The sequence below is a fragment of the Arvicanthis niloticus genome, chromosome X, assembly GCF_011762505.2.
Source record: "Arvicanthis niloticus isolate mArvNil1 chromosome X, mArvNil1.pat.X, whole genome shotgun sequence".
Taxonomy (NCBI): domain Eukaryota; kingdom Metazoa; phylum Chordata; class Mammalia; order Rodentia; family Muridae; genus Arvicanthis; species Arvicanthis niloticus.
This window is the reverse complement of record NC_047679.1, coordinates 15,138,321-15,152,870: the sequence shown is the minus strand read 5'-3', so window position 1 is coordinate 15,152,870 and position 14,550 is coordinate 15,138,321. Positions and strand designations below refer to the sequence as shown.

The 14,550-nt window shown below is 41.7% G+C and overlaps 1 protein-coding gene across 1 annotated transcript in view; it reads left to right on the top strand.

The window, feature by feature from the left end:
* The first annotated feature begins 8,145 nt into the window (after positions 1-8,145).
* The window catches only part of LOC117694006 (protein VCF1-like), a 45,466-nt gene continuing 39,061 nt past the window's right edge, over positions 8,146-14,550 (top strand). The window contains exon 1 of the transcript XR_013106010.1: positions 8,146-8,354. The gene's annotated coding sequence lies outside the window, so the exon portion shown is untranslated. The remainder of the gene's footprint in view (positions 8,355-14,550) is intronic.

The window sequence follows — 14,550 nt, the reverse complement described above, 5'->3', positions numbered from 1 at the left end:
GATCTATAACTCTAGTGCCCAGTGAGTGGCAACAAAAGATCCCTCGTTTGAATAGCCAGTGAGTTGCAGGTTCAGTTAGAGACCCTGTCTCAAAAAATACAGTGGAGAAACACCAGGGGTTGACATCTGCATACACCAAAACAACACAACAACAAAATCCCCAGAGCCATATGTAATCTTGTATGGGCTCTGGGGGAAAAAAACGTAGACTAAATTTTTAGATCCTTCTCTTCTTATGATATAAGCATCTGAGAGTTGATCTTCTTTTGGTTTTGAAGGGGATGCGGGAGATATAGACAGAGCATACTCTGGGTTTTTTGAGCCAAAAAATCTCAATTAGCCCATGCTGGCCTCCAACTCACTTTGAGGTGAGACAATGGCCTTGAACCCTGTATCTTCCTGTCACCATGCCTGATGTAAATTCGAATTTATAACAAATCAATTTTTTTTCAGGGATGAGTTATCTGTGTGAGTCTCAAGTCTTATAATTCAATTCTATTACTTTAAGGATGTCTGGTAAATTATTATAGATAATAAATAGCTCAGGATTTTTAACACATTTCATATTTTTTTTTTCACTGCGCTGATTCTTTCTGTCCCAAGTGAGAGCTGAAGTGTGACTAAAGGCTTCGTTCTAGTTTTCACAGCTAAGCTGTTTTCCAGTATAACTATTTTGTTCTTGTAAGATGTGTAAAGGTCCCAGAAACAAAACCTATAGGTGCAGAGTCAGATTAACCCGCGCTATCTTTAACCCCTCAATAGCCATCCATTGGCCATCAGAATTTGATCCAGCATTCTTGAGACTGTCAAATAAACATAGATACGCCCGTAGCCTCCACCAACCAAAAGTCTAGATAGCAGAGGGCTCTGAGCTTTGCTGTATTGGATACTTCCACCGATATCTTTGGAGAATAACGTGACTGGACTCTGACTTTGTTCTATTGGTATAACTATAGAACTATAACAAAGTTGTAAGGTGGTATTTGAGCTAACCTAAATCTCAGGCTACAAAATAATGTCTCTCTTACTCGCTTTGATGTGAGAGTTGAGACTGCATAGGCCAAGGTACTTCTAGATTTATTCTGTGTGTTAAGTTTCTATTCAGTATGAGCCTGCTGCTGGTGAATGAGGGTCAAGTTTTCATGGATGGTCCTGCCCCCCCCCCCTCACTTTTTGAAAAGAAACAAATGACCTAATCCTTGAGTGATGTCAGTCCCAATAGGGGAAATGTCTGTCTCTTATACAATCTCAACTAACGGCCATTGTGTCCAGTCAACACCAGTGAGGCCCGTTTCTTAACATTCCATGGATCTGGGCATCCTACCTAAGCATCTCCCATCACCAGCAGTTCACAGGGAGACAGAGGCTCCAGGAGAGACATTTCATGAGCTGTGCACATGTGCTAGACAAAACTTGTTTCTTGGCTTCCTCGGGGTCCTGGTATCTGCTTTAGGAATCTCCAAATGCTCACAGATCAAGGGTTGATAGAGACTGTGGCTTAGCCACTGCATACTCCTTCATGGGTGGATAATCCAAACCAGCACGTTTCTACTAGATATAGGATAGACCTTCATTTAATACTTATGTGTGAGTATGACATCACATTAGAATTATTTTTTAAAATATCTGAGGATGGAGAGTTGGCTTGGAGGTTAAGGGCACCTATTGCTCTTGCAGAGATCCCTGGTTTGATTCCCAGCCCCTATATAGTGGCTCCCATCCATCTGTAACTACAGTCCTAGAGTATCTGACACCTTCTTCTGGCCTCAGCAGACACCAGGCATGTATGCAGTGCACATACATACATGTAGGCAAAAACACTTGTGTACACAAAGGAATAATTTGAAAATATCCATTCCTTGCTGGTTTGTATTGTTTCCTAGCATGTCTTTTCTTCCATTCTTGTGCTGGGAGCAGGAAAGCATTGTGCAAACACATATACTGTAAAGTGCAACAGGCTGGGGAGACCAGTACACTACGGTGCACTTCCTGTTGTGTTCTAAGGCCCTTCATGACTGACTTGTTTGTGTGGCACCGTAACTACAAACTAAATTAAGGCTTCAATAGCATCTCCCCCAGCTCTTAGACTGTGCCCTCACAAGGACAGATAGTCTCCTGTAATTTGTTTTATCACCAATATTAATTATTACATGGAGTGTGTGTGTGTGTGTGTGTGTGTGTGTGTTGTGGTAACCATTTGCTGAAAATTGCCAACAGGTAAGCAACCTGAAAGAAAACAAGTATCACATAAATGTTGCAAACACTATGTGGCTGTAGCATCTCTTTGAGATTTTGAATGCTATCTGGGTCAGTTGGAGTGAGTAAATCAACCTCTTCCCTTGAAAAAATGTGTTGAGGATTTTGTAAAGTATTCCTCATTTCTATCCCATACCATGTCTTCTGAGCCGTTCAATAAATACAGAGTCCAGTTCTTTGTTACAGAGAGATAAACAACAGGGACAAACAGCAGACACACATTACAGACAAACATCAGCCTGAAAAAAGGCACTGAAAGAGAGGCAGAGAATTCAATTTTGGACTCTGGGAGGAAGACCTGATTCTTAGTGTGGTTTTGACCCTGGCTATTGAAGAGCGCTTCGATCACCAACTATTGGAGAAAATCTGAGGCCTTCCCATTACTTCCAAGGCTAATCTTGCCAGGATTCTAGTCCACAGTTCTTTGTGGCTATGCACTTGGGATTTACGACACTTATGTGTTCCTCTGTTAATCTCACTCCATTTTGGCCTTAGCCTTCGCATTTATTCTGATGAATCAGGGTTCTGATTTATTAATCACCCACAGGCAACATGATTTCCATCTTTGGCAGCTGTAGAAACAGGCCTTTTCTTCAGAATAGATGGAGGGGCCAAAAGCTGCTGGGAGTGTCATGGCAGAAGCAACTAAGGGTTGGTGTCACTACTGAACAAAGAGATGAGATGTGGGAGTAGTGGGGGATGCAAGGCTGGAAGAAAGGGAATGAAAGGACCATTCAGCTCTCAGCTGCTTCCCAGGCATCATTGGAGACACCTGAATATCTTGGTTAGCATCCTCTGTTAAATACAGCACAGTCCATGGCTGAAAACCTCCGACTGTAGGCAGTAGGGACCTCCCTGGGCAGGCTCTTTTGAGCACAGTTAATAGGAATGGTTGATAATCTGTGAGCACTTATACAAGCAGCTTGGTCACATGGTTTATGATGGAAATAGCAGATGTAACTTTGGTCCAAGTGGGTACAGAGATTTCCTGAGCTAAGGGAAAAAAGAAATGAGACCAGACTAGAGGCAGAGGGCTGTCTCCTGGCAAATAACCACTTAGAGGTAGTTTTACAGACTGATGGTCTCTGGCTTTCTAGTTCTCTATACTGAATGCTTGCTACTAACTTCTAAAAAAATCCTAAAAACTTCCTTGCTTAGTCTGTGGTTAAAAATCACTGGCTTGGGTGATTAACACCTGTTGCTTCTCAGTGAGGAACTAAATAAAAATTTATTGTTGTCACTCACTTCTCTGTCCAGGTTGACAGAAGCCTCTCTTGCTAGGCTGGTTAACTCTTTGTGAGCCAGAGAGGAAGGAAAAGAATTAAGTTGCTTTATGCAGGCAGACGCGCACATACACATATACGTTCATACGTACATTTAGGTTCTCATTCACATTCTCACTTACACATTAACACATTCACATTCTTGTTGGGCCCAATCACCTGTCTCATACACTCCACAAGTATTCATGCAAGCTTACATGCACACACACATATACCTTCATACATATGTACAGACAGACAAACAGATATTTTGGATGGATGGAAGGGGTAGAGTCCTCCAAGCCAAACCATGCAACCAACAATTTTATTTCTTTTCTCTGGTCTTTTTAATACCTTCTTAGACAAAGGTTCTTTAGAAAATCACTTCAGAGGTAGAATATTATATAAAATGGGAGTTACAGAAGGAAAAAGGTTCAAAGCAGTGTTTCCTTCTGTAAGCATGTTTTAAGTTCAAAGCAATGTTTTTACATGGCCTTGCCTTATCATAGTGCACACCTGTGGCCATATTATTGGACCTAAATGCTTTTCCTTGAACACAAAATTGTCTCAAGCCTATTTCTCTTTTTAGTGTAATCATGAAAGCTCACTGTATTTCTTAATATGCAGCCTTTACTTACTATTCTGAGCAGTGGTCACATTCTACTCTTGATTCTAACTTTGTTACATCTTTCTAGCAAAGCGACTAAAACCATTTCTTAAAACTCTCATCCTAAAACTACTTGAATAAAATCAGGAATTCTGTAGACTCATTAACTCAGCTAAACTGCATTAACTCATGAAAGTTTATCTTTGTGCTAATCTGCAGGAAATCTGAACAATAGGGTGGGCTGATGCCCAGGGATTATCATATTAATTTAATAACCACAGGATAGGCATATCAGCTGCAAGAAGCAATCCTGAGATGAAGTCTCTTTGGGACCTTACCACAGAGCTCACCCACCGCAGACCAAAAATAGTGGGCCACCTCCAAGAAGGTGACCTGCTAGCCTTGGCCTATCCTAGATGGCTCCTGACAGGGAGCCAAAAGGAGCCTGTCTGTCACAGAGCAGGATTGCTGCCCCATTCTTCAGATCCCAACTTCAAAGACTAAGAACAAGGGTTCTTAGGTGCAGCCACATAAAGCTGTTTCTGGATACACAGTTTGTGGAAATAGCCAAGCCTCTCTCCAGCAGCACAACAGGGCCAGGGTGCTACTGAGCCCCCCCACCCCACCCCCCTTAGTCTGGACTGAGACTAAACAGAAGACATTTGAGACTTTAAAAACAGCTGACTTCAGCTCCAGCCTAGTACTTCCAAACCTCTCTAAACCTTTTCAGCTGTTTGTTCATGAAACAAAAGATATTACAAAAGGGGTTTTAGCCTGAACTCTGTGGCCTTGGGAAAACCCTGTGACATACTTGTCCCAACAATTGGACACTGTGGCCTATTAGTCTAAGAGCTGTGGCAGCTACTGCTAGTAGCTCTGAAAAAACAAGGTTAGCTGTGGGTCAAGATGTTATCCCACAGCTCTCCACACCCTCCTCCAAGGACACCAAAACACTCTGTCTAATTACTGTGTCCTAATTACGAGGTCCTACTCCTGGACCACCCTGGAGTCTGGTTTGAGAAACACACCACCGTCAATCCTCTTGCCTATTGACGACCTGCAGGTACTCATCCATGTCTGTCAGGAGATGAAACCAGGTGTGTGGGAGCTGCAGGGGTTACTTTAACTGAACAGATCTGAGCCCAAGTCAAAGGGCTCAAAGGCAGGCACAGAGACCAGCAGTTGGCAGGTCTGACCCAGGCTCTCAGATGGAGAAAAGCAACATCCACCAGTGCATCCACAGACAGTCATTATGCTTCCACTACTGTACATGTTCATATGATGTGTAGAGAAAGAGGGCTTCCCACGCCGGGAAAAAGAACATTAGAAAATATTGGCCCTGCTAGAGACTGTGTGGCTTGCCCTACAATTACAAATTCCCCCACTGCCAGGCCACTGTCCTGCTTACCTGACAAACGATTGATATTCTGATGACTTACCCCCAACCTAATGCTGCCTGAGATTCCACGGTGAAGAAGAAATGGACAGCTCAAACCCTCACACAGGTTGACTGAGGACACCAGAGAGAAAGGTCATTCTCCCAATGGAAGAGGTCATCTGAGGTCCACAAAACTTTCTGAGTTGCTCAGACTAAGGTATGTTATGCCTAGATTAGACAACCTAGTATGGCATGTCTCAGCCAGATGCCAGGTCTGTGCTCCAGTGAATCCAAAACAGAGAGCCCTTACCCAGGAAAGGGCCTAAATGAGAGAGCAAAACCCTGGTGAACTCTGGGAAACCTGACTTTACTGAGATCCAGCCTGCTGGGGAGGATACAAGTACTAGCTAGTTTTTGTAGATACCTTTTCCTAGTGGGTAGAGGTGTCCCCACCAAAACGGAAACTGCTCAAATTATAGCTAAAAAGCCCCTACAAACCTGTCCCCTGATTCGGCCTCCCCCTAACAACAGAGTCTTCCATCCTGGAAGCAGTTTTATAGTTTATTTTTTTTAAAACAGGTTTACAGAACAAAGGAAGTCATACATCAAGGCAAGTTTAAAATACATTGATGGGTAAACCAGAGAGGCATTAACAAGAAGATGGAAGAGCTGTTCTCTAGGCCTAAGATGCTGTCTGATGACATTCTTAGCTCTGGGATTGGCAGAGCTAGTGCTCTGTGAAATTTATAGCTTCTAAGAGGCTTTTATTTATTATCATAAGATATTAATTCTAAGTAAATAGATTCTAAGAGGCTTTTATTTATTACCATAAGATATTAATTCTAAGTAAATAGCTTCTAAGAGGTTTTTATTTATCACAGAATGTTAGCTTTAAGTTAATAGGGCCGACAAGCTTTTTATTTATTATCATGATATGTTAAAGTTCCCAGCTCGCAAAAGCTTTTTGTTTATTATCATGAGGTGTTAGTTCAGATACAGAATGGGGCCAGGAAGGCTAAAACTAGCTCAAGATGAAGCAGTCAGCCTCTGAACCTGCAGAATTCTAATCTCTCCATAATATTGAAATTCCAATGGGTCCATCGGTCTCTGCAGATAAACACAACCACATACAGCATCTTTTCAGAAATTTTCATCAGAAAACTATTTGTTTAAATAAAAGAAACGTTGGAAAGGGGGAAAAATGCAGTGCACCAGAGAGTTGCTAGGCCATACACAGGGATCTCTGCTGCCTGGATGCTCCATTTGGCTTCTCTTTAATACAGTTAAGAATGGGGCGTGATCAGAGAAGAAAAGGACTTTACTTCAAGAAAATAACAAGGCTGAAATAGCTGGAAGAAAAGTCCTCTAGAGCCCTGACCTTGTAAGACCCTCACGAAGGGAGGACCTCACACAAGCCTCAGGAATTCGCAGCCACTCAATAATTCACAAGACACCGATCTTGATGCAATCAGCAAGAGGTATATTCGGGATCAACCGGCTGATGGTCAACTTATAACTCAAGCAGGAGCAGAGGAATTGACAAAACAGCCTGGCTAGCGGTGGTTTTATATTGGGGAACCCACAAACCAGGGAACTAAGGAAACATAACATAAAAACAGTGAAAAGTCCCAACCCATAATTCAGTGAGGGTCATGAGGAAAATATCTTGTACACTCATCTTTCATAAGAATGTAACCTTGCCCAACCATCTGTGCTTTGGGCCTTCCCCACCCACAGGTGGGTTCCCTTCCCTGAGGTCTGAGGAATGTTAATCAGCCTCTTCCTTCCTCTCCTGAATGTTAATCCAGCCAAGTGTCCTCTGACTCAGGAATAAAGTACTCCTCCTGGAATGTAGAATGTATCCAGGGGCAGTGAAGGCCTAAAATCTCACATTTAGTTCTGCTTTCTTTGTGGAACTAGGGAACCGGCTGGCCTGCATTTTTGGCTCAGGTCTAGGGGTCATAAAAACTTTCTATATTTTTCATAAGTTTTCTGTGTCTTTCAACTTCAAGGTTGGCTTCTTCATAAAATCCTGTGAGAAGAAAACTAGTAAACTACACATCCAAAAAAGTCCTGGTACTAAAGCAACTGTCAGTAAGAATTAATTCCGATTCCCAAACTTGGTGCTCCATTACCTATAATCTCATTGTTCTGGAGGTGCAGCCATGAGGAGGAGTAATTCAAATTTGGCCTTGGTGAAATACCAAGTTCTGGACCAGCTTTGACTACAGGAGACCATGGCTCAAACACAAGCAAATATACAAACAAAAAAAGAAAGAAAAAAAGGCAATATAGATCATTTGTGTACAATACTGTTCAAAATATACCTTCTTTTGGTAAAGGATGTGATTTTTTCCCCCCAGTGTTTTTAGGCTACAGGGAATATCCAAAAAGGCTTTATAATCAGAGAGGTGAGGGCTGCAAGGCAGGGCTGAACAGGAGTACATCTGGCTCAAGGCTTGAATGGCTAGACCATAAGGAGACCAGGGCTGTGTGGCTGCAACTCACAAGCTCTGGCCTTTGGCCTATAATAAGAGCTTTGGAAGTTACATCCGGACAACTCTTAGGGAAGCTGGCAGCGACCTCACTCGTACCACTGCGCAAACGCAGAGATTAGCCAATCCCAGACCAGAGTTTACAGCTTCCTTCCGGTGGGGGGGAGGGACTTCGGCCGATTTTCGCTTGGGCGAGGATGGGCGTTCGGGCTTTCATCGCGGATCTGCTTCGCCGTGCTCTCTTAGGCAAGTACGAGTGACTTCGGCGGTTTTCTCCATTCCGCTTACCTTCCGGAGTCTTCATTTCTACAACCGTTGACTGAAAAGCAGCAGAATTTTTTTTTTGTTCTGTGACGGTGAGTTTCAATTTCTGTGGCCGCTAGATGGCAATGTTAACCGCGGTATCGTAGGCCTGCTCACTCCACCCCGCCCTTTGTGCTTAGAAAAAAAGTCTTTCGAAATTATGCTTCCTTTATCTGGTTCTCTTGCTGGTTTTTTTTTTCTTTTTCTTTTTCTTTTTTTCTTTTTTGCTTGCCAGTGGATAAAGCCCTCTGCTCTTCCAGTAGGAGGTTTTGTTTTTTTCCTTCTGTTGTTCAGCTACTTGTGTTTTGGCTTTTCTAAAAAACATTCTTTTAACTTGTCATTAGGATTAACATTGTCGTTAGGATCTTTATAAACAGCCTTGTTCTTTCATTTAACCGTTTGCAGGGGTAATAATGAAAACAATTCTTATTCACATTGCTATCATCCAGGTTCACTATAGTTCACAATATTTGATTCAGGGATTTTTTTTTCTTCTCCATCCCTATGGGTATAATTTAAACATACTGAAATGATTATTTGTGTTATTGCTTTAAAAACTTAAATGAAATCCCACTGAAACCCTCCGACAGGTAATGATTTGAAAAAGACCCTAGGAACTGGAGAGATGGCTCAGCAGTTAAGTACTGCCCTTGCAGAGGACCCTTCCTATGGCCCACCTTAGCTCCAGAAGATCAGAGATGCCTCTGGCCTACAGGAGCACCTGCACCCACATGCACAGACACATGCATTATTATGAGGTGATAAAAATGACTCTTAAAAGGAGAAGAAGATTTGAACATGTTTTCCAAATGGGACAGCATCATCTAATAACTGATTTTCCTCCTTATGTCAGTGTCATGTATCATAAAGGATGGTGCCTAGGGATTGTACCATACTCGCTTTGCTTCCTCCTTCCTCCTTTCAGCTCAGCATCAGAACAGCTATGTGTTCTCAACATTGATATTTGTTGAACAAATGACCAAGTGCCTGATTTCTTCAGGGTACAATTCTCTATCCATATAACATGATTGAGTCAGATCAGGCCTGGTGGTACAGGCCTGTAATCTAGCTACTGGGAAGACAGGTAGGAAGGGTTGCAGTTCAAGGCCTGCCTGTGCTATAGAGGGAGTTGAGGGCCAGCTGGGACTGCTTAATGAAACTTTGTCTTGAAATTAAAAAGAAAAAAATCAGGAGAGCTGGAGATACTGTTCTATTGTAGGCCAGTGCCTCTCATGTCCATCATCCTTGTATGAGATGCAGCAAAGCATTTTACAAAGCAAGTGTGTGATTAGCCAGTCATGGACTAGGGATGTTGGCACATTTTGGTGTTCTTGTAGCTCATCTTGATACCCTTGGTTATTGTCTCAGTATCTGTGTACTACCATTTTTATAAATGAGAATGCTGGGGGTGGTGGCCCACATAGGTCAATAGCTTGTGTCCTAGTAATGGGGGATGCCTGTTTACTTTTTACTTTTTTTTTTTTTGAACAGGTCTCCATTAGCCCAGAGTATCCTTGAAGTGGCAATTTAGATTAGCTAAGGATGACCAGAGTTTCTGGTTCCACATCCTCAAGTGCTGGGATTACAAGTGTAATGTCAGGGGAATATAGAGAAGGAAAGCATATCAGTATATATATTTCTCCATAAAGTAAAAATAATATTATTGTACTGACATACTGCTTCAACATCTCCAATTATCCACAATGCAATTTTAGAAGTAGATTTATTAGGTCCAAAGGCTAAACTGTTCATTCACTCTTCTATGAGGATTCTTGTTTACCATGCTCTTCCTATGATTTATAATAATAAATTATTATAAATATTATAAGCTAATATTTGATATAAACAATAGCTATTGCCAAATATTACATTAAATATTAATTTGTTAAATTATTTTAACTTTAAAATATTAAATATTTATGCTTATATGTAACTAATAAAATTTAATTTAATTATTAATTATTATTACTATTATTATTATTATTAAGGTACTGAGTATTGACCTTATACATGCTAGTAAATGCTCTACCACTGACTTACATAGCCCAGTCTTAATGTTTTTGATTTGTTTGTTTGTTTGTTTGTTTGTTCTGAGGCAAGGTTTCTCTAGGTAGCCCAGGTTGTCCTCCAACTTAGAGATCTGCCTGCCTCTGCTTCCTGTGTGCTGGGATTAAAGGCATGGGCCACTACTACCCTGTTCCCAGTCCTACTTTTTAAAGGTAGTTAGATTATTAATTTTAATATTTGCAGGTATAGAAATTAGCTACCATCCATCACCTGTATTGCAAATTCTTCTTCTTTTTTTGAAAGTGAATTATGACAATTTATTAACAAGGTAGACAGTTTTTTCACCCCAGTAGGTAAAGTTCACAAATTTGGGTGTCATCCTTCCACTTAGAAGTCATCCATCCATCTGTGGATTGCTCCACTTTTAAAATTTGTGCTGCTGAAGTGAGCACTGCCTTGCAAGGCTTTGACTTGTTTTTAAGTTTGCAGTTACGTTTATCATTTTCAGACGTATAATTACCTTTTTCTCTAACAAAATTTGTTGACCTTTTGCCCCAATGCTAGAATAAAATTTACTGCTTCAACTGTGCAAGGTGAGTGCCCAACTGCTGAGCAATACCTCAGCACTTAGCCGCTTCAGGGACTTAGTCTTCTGTAGAAAGCTAAAGGGATCCCTCTGATTTATCCCACTCCTCCTGTTAGTTAGTTACTTATTTATTTATTTTTCATGTGCATTGGTGTTTTGCCTGCCTGTATTGTCTGTGTGAGGGTGTCAGATCTCGGAGTTACAGACAGCTGTGAGCTACCCTGTTTGTGTGGGGAATTGAACCTGGCTCCTCTGGAAGAGCAGCTAGTACTTTTAACTGCTGAGCCACCTCTCCAGCCCCTTGTTGCTTATTTTTATCTTTACTCTTCTTTTGAGTTTCTACTTACCTGCTTAAACTCCCCACTAAAATGCCTTGAAGATCCAAAGAAACAAAAGGAAAGAAAAAGGAAAAAAAAGAAAATCAGTACCTTTATAGGAATGTCCACCCTTAAGTCCTTCCCCCATTCCTCCCACTTCTCCTCTGAGTGGGTAGGGCTCTCCTAGGTATTACCTCATCCAGGCATTTCAAGTACCTGCAAGGCTAGGCACTTCCTCTCCCACTGAAGCCAGACAAGGCAGCCTAGCTAGAAGAGCATATACCACTGGTAGGCAACAGCATTTGGGACAGTTCCCTTTCTTGTTGTTCAGGACTCACATGAAGACCAAGCTGCACATCTGTTACATATGTTGGGGAGGCCTAGGTCCAGCCTATGTTCCTTGGTTGGTGGTTCAGACTCTGAGAGCCCCAGTGGTCCAGGATAGTTGGCTCTGTTGGTCTTCCTGTGGAGTTCCTATTCCCTTCGGGGCTTGTAATCCTTCCTTCTATTCTTCCATAAGAGTCCCCAAGCTCCATCCACTGTTTGGCTGTGGGTGTGTGCATCTGTCTGAGTCAGCTGCTAGGTGGAGCCTCTCAGAGGACAGCCATGCTATTCTCCTGTCTGCAAACATTAATAGTGTTAGGGATTGGTGCTTGCCCATGGGATGGGTCTCAAGTTGGGCCAGTTATTGGTTGGCCAGTCCCTCAGTCTCTGCTCCATCCCCCATGCCTTCATTTCTTGTAGACAGGACAAATTTTGGATTGAAAATTTTGTGGGTGTGTTGGTGTCTCTATTGATCGACTGGGGTTCCTGCCTGGCTTACAGGAGGTGGCCTCTTCAGGTTCCATATTGTCAATGTTGTGAATCACAGCTAAGGTCACCCTGATTGACTCTTGGGTACCTCCCTTATCTCAGATCTCTGTCTGGACCTGGAAATAGCCCCCCACCTCTTCATCCCCTTCAGTTGCAGATTTTCATTTATTTTCATGACCATCTAGCCATCTCTCCGGTCCTTCCCCATACCTGATTCTGAATCCCCCCTATTCCTCTCCCTCTCCCTTCCAGTTCCCTCTGTCTGCCTTTCATGACTATTTTTTCAGTTGAGGGACATGTAGGTTGTTTCCAGCTTTTGGCTATTACAAATAAAGCTGCTATGAACATAGTTGAACAAGTGTCTTTGTGGGATGTTAGAGCATCTTTTGGGTATAAGCCCAGGAGTGGTATAGCTGGGATTTGAGGTAGAACTATTTCCATGTTTCTGAGGAACCGCCAGACTGATTTCCACAGTGGTTGTACCAGCTTGCAATCCCACCAACAATGGAGGAGTGTTCCTCTTTCTCCACATCCTCACCAGCATCTGCTATCACGTGAGTTTTTGACCTTAACCATCCTGATGTGTATAAGATGGAACCTCAGGGTTGTTTTGATTTGCATTTCCCTGATGACTAAGGACTTTGAACATTTCTCCAAGTGCTTCTTGGCCATTCAAGATTCCTCTGTTGAGAATTCTCTTAGCTCTCCATCCCATTTTAAATTTGTGTTATTTGGGTTATTGGTGTCTTAACTTCTTGAGTTCTTTGTGAATTTTGGACATTAGCCCTCTGTCAGATGTAGAGTTGGTAAAGATCCTTTCCTAATCTGTAGGCTGCTGTTTTGTCCTATTGACAGTGTCCTGTGCCTTACAGAAGCTTTTCAGTTTCATTAGGTCCCATTTGTCAATTGTTCATCTTAGAGCATAAACCATTGGTATTTTGTTCAGGAAATTTCCCCTGTGCCAATGCATTTGTGGCTATTTCTCACTTTCTCTTCTATTAGATTTAGTGTGTCCAGTTTTATGTTGAATTCCTTAATCCACCTGGAGGACTTCAGTTTTGTGCAGGGTGATAAATATGTATCTATTTTCATTCTTATACATGTAGGCATCCAGTTTAGACTAGCATCATTTGTTGAAGATACTTTTTTTTACTTCCTTGTATACTTTTGGTTTCTTTATCAAAAATGGAGTGTCCATAGGTCTATGGGTTTATTTCTGGCTCTTCCATTCGATTCCATTGATCAGCATGTCTGTTTCTGTACTAATACCATGTAATTTTATACTATTGCTCTGTAGTACACCTTGAGGTCAGGGATGGTGATTCCTGCTGAGAAGGTCTTTTATTGTTCAGGATTGTTTTGGCTATAGTGAGTTTTTTGTTTTTCCATATGAAGGTGAGAATTGCTCTTTCAAGGTCTATAAGAATTGTGCTGGGATTTTGGTGGGGATTGCATTGAATCTGTAGATTGCTTTTGTAAAAAGGCCATTTTCAGTATGTTAATCCTACCTATCCATGAGCATGGAAGATCCTTCCATCTTCTGAGATTGTCTTTAATTTCTTTCCTTCAGGGAATTGAAATTCTTGTCTTCCAGATCTCTCACTTACTTGGTTAAAGTTACACCAAGTTATTTCATATTATTTGTGACTATTGTAAAGGGTATTGTTTCCCTAATTTCTTTTTTGGCCTGTTTATCATTTATATAAAGGTGGGTTACTGATTTCTTTGAGTTAATTTTGTATCCAGCCACTTTGCTGAAGGTGTTTATCAGCGATTTTTGAGAGGATGTCCCAATTACATGTTCTTAAATAATTTAATTTTCTTACTTTTGTCTTCGTCTTTCTCAGAAGTGTCAGACCTATCTGATTTTGGTTCACTGTAAGTTGCACAAATATGCAATGTTGTTTTCAGCCCCATGAGAGCAGAGATGGCCACTGGGGAAACAGCCGTTTTCCTCAAAATAGATGGAAGGGCCAAGAGTTACTGGTAGAGAATGGTGTGGGAGTTGATTGATGGATTGTTTGGCTGTTATTGGGAGAGCTGAGAAGATAAGCAATGGCGACTAGTGACTTCACTAGTCAGCGTTATTCTGCCATCCCCCAGAGCTGTAGGTCTCCACCTGCTTTCTCTGTCCTCTGAGAAGCTGACTTCATTGCTTCTTCAAAAGGGAGCCCTGATTAAAAGCAAATTAGGGATGAAAGGATTTATTTGGTTTACAATTTGAGGTTAAAGTTTGTTACCGTAAGTCCAGGCAGGAATATAAAGCATCACATCTACAGTCAAAAGCTGAGAGGGAATAAACATGGATCCTTGTTTGCTTGCTACAACCCAGGGCCTCTGGCTAGGGAATGGCGCTGCTCACAGTGGGCTGGGTCTTCCCATATCAGGTAACAGTCACAACAATTTCCTATAGCCATGCTTACAGACCAACCTGATCTAGATAATTCCTCATTGAGAATTTCTTCCCCGGGTGATTGGTTATAAGTTGTGTCAAGTTGACAGTTAAAACTATCCATTACGGTATAT